The following is a 2,500-nucleotide window of genomic DNA, read 5'->3' as shown; positions in this document are numbered from 1 at the left end:
TAGGTCTTGTAGGTCTTGTAGTCTTGTAAGTCTTGTAGGTCTTGTAGGTCTTGTAAGTCTTGTAGGTCTTGTAGGTCTTGTAGGTCTTGTAGGTCTTGTAGTCTTGTAAGTCTTGTAAGTCTTGTAGGTCTTGTAAGTCTTGTAAGTCTTGTAGGTCTTGTAGGTCTTGTAGGTCTTGTAGTCTTGTAGTCTTGTAAGTCTTGTAAGTCTTGTAAGTCTTGTAGGTCTTGTAAATCTTGTAAGTCTTGTAAGTCTTGTAGGTCTTGTAGGTCTTGTAAGTCTTGTAAGTCTTGTAGGTCTTGTAGTCTTGTAGGTCTTGTAAGTCTTGTAGGTCTTGTAGGTCTTGTAAGTCTTGTAGGTCTTGTAGTCTTGTAAGTCTTGTAGGTCTTGTAGGTCTTGTAGGTCTTGTAGGTCTTGTAGTCTTGTAAGTCTTGTAGGTCTTGTAGGTCTTGTAAGTCTTGTAGGTCTTGTAGGTCTTGTAGGTCTTGTAGGTCTTGTAGTCTTGTAAGTCTTGTAAGTCTTGTAGGTCTTGTAAGTCTTGTAAGTCTTGTAGGTCTTGTAGGTCTTGTAGTCTTGTAGTCTTGTAAGTCTTGTAAGTCTTGTAAGTCTTGTAGGTCTTGTAAATCTTGTAAGTCTTGTAAGTCTTGTAGGTCTTGTAGGTCTTGTAGGTCTTGTAAGTCTTGTAAGTCTTGTAGGTCTTGTAGGTCTTGTAGGTCTTGTAAGTCTTGTAGGTCTTGTAGTCTTGTAGGTCTTGTAGGTCTTGTAAGTTTTGTAAGTCTTGTAGGTCTTGTAAGTCTTGTAAGTCTTGTAAGTCTTGTAGGTCTTGTAGGTCTTGTAAGTCTTGTAGGTCTTGTAGGTCTTGTAAGTCTTGTAGGTCTTGTAGTCTTGTAGGTCTTGTAGGTCTTGTAAGTCTTGTAGGTCTTGTAGGTCTTGCAAGTCTTGTAGGTCTTGTAGACTTGTAAGTCTTGTAGGTCTTGTAGGTCTTGTAAGTCTTGTAGGTCTTGTAAGTCTTGTAAGTCTTGTAAGTCTTGTAGGTCTTGTAGGTCTTGTAAGTCTTGTAGGTCTTGTAGGTCTTGTAAGTCTTGTAGGTCTTGTAGTCTTGTAGGTCTTATAGGTCTTGTAGTCTTGTAGATCTTGTAGGTCTTGTAAGTCTTGTAGGTCTTATAGGTCTTGTAGTCTTGTAGATCTTGTAGGTCTTGTAGGTCTTGTAGTCTTGTAGGTCTTGTAGGTCTTGTAGTCTTGTAGGTCTTGTAGGTCTTGTAAGTCTTGTAGGTCTTATAGGTCTTGTAGTCTTGTAGATCTTGTAGGTCTTGTAGGTCTTGTAGTCTTGTAGATCTTGTAGGTCTTGTAGGTCTTGTAAGTCTTGTAGATCTTGTAGGTCTTGTAGGTCTTGTAGTCTTGTAGGTCTTGTAGGCTATAATGTTGTCTTAAAGGAGACATATATTCTTTTGTTGGTGGATAGTATTAAACTACAATATAAGTTGATCATTATTTTACATGTTGTTCATTGTAAACTGCAGTATTGATCCAAAACAGCTTTATATATACATAATTGACTTCCTGTTCAAACCTGCTGAAGCCCCGCCTCTTCATAGTGACATCACTGTAACAGGAAGTAGCTTTTCATTGACATGGTTTTATTTTTCAAAAGTGGCAACTGGACATTTTAAAACCTACAAGTTTCATATGAGGTTTTCATTTCTCAATTAATCACAACTAAGTACAGGGATGTGGGCGGGGACAGGGGGTAGGTGAAAACAGGAATTTTCTGAGCCTCCGTTGTAGAGCAATAAGATTAACTCAATCAAAATAAAACTAATACAACTTCGAGGAAACTAATGATGAGGAAACAAACCCTCTGTTTTAGCTTTTTCAAACAGCAAGAGGAGGACCACCCAAGAGCAAGACACGACAGCGTGCAGCGGTCTCATTTTGTCACACACTCCTGCATTTACAATATACTCTTTGGGAGAAAACACACAAATGACTAATTATGATCAAATCTTTGCGTTAATGTGGGGACAACGAAGCCTCGTGAGTTTGACAAACACAAATCTAAAACTTTGCTAAAATACAAAACACAATTTGAGCTCTAAATATGAACACGTTTAAAGATATAATTCACTAAAACGTGTTGGACGGTGAATGGAGATCTGGGTCTGTTTGACTGAAGCTGTTGTGACGCCGCTGGTGGATTTAAGATATAATATTGTGAGCTGGGGGCGTGAGTGATGTGGGACCGTCCCGTTTGAGGAGGGTCCCCTGGGTCTCTGTATCAGTCCCCACCAGCCCCGGGCCCTGCCTCCGGCTCCTGCCTCTTATTGTAGTCCCGCTGGGAGTTTGTCCAACGGTTTATAATGAGACTCACAGTACTCCTTTGTGTCCAGCAGGAGGCGCTGCTGTCCCTCCCCATCACTCACAGTCACAGGTTCAAAGCTTTGGTCACAGAAAATACTCACAGTGTTGTTGTTGTTGTTGTTGTTGTTGTTGTTGTTGTTCT

The sequence above is a fragment of the Eucyclogobius newberryi genome, unplaced genomic scaffold (genome assembly GCF_026437365.1).
Source record: "Eucyclogobius newberryi isolate DKJ021-1_F unplaced genomic scaffold, fEucNew1.0.hap1 SCAF_9, whole genome shotgun sequence".
Lineage (NCBI taxonomy): Eukaryota > Metazoa > Chordata > Actinopteri > Gobiiformes > Gobiidae > Eucyclogobius > Eucyclogobius newberryi.
This window is presented reverse-complemented; position numbering follows the sequence as displayed.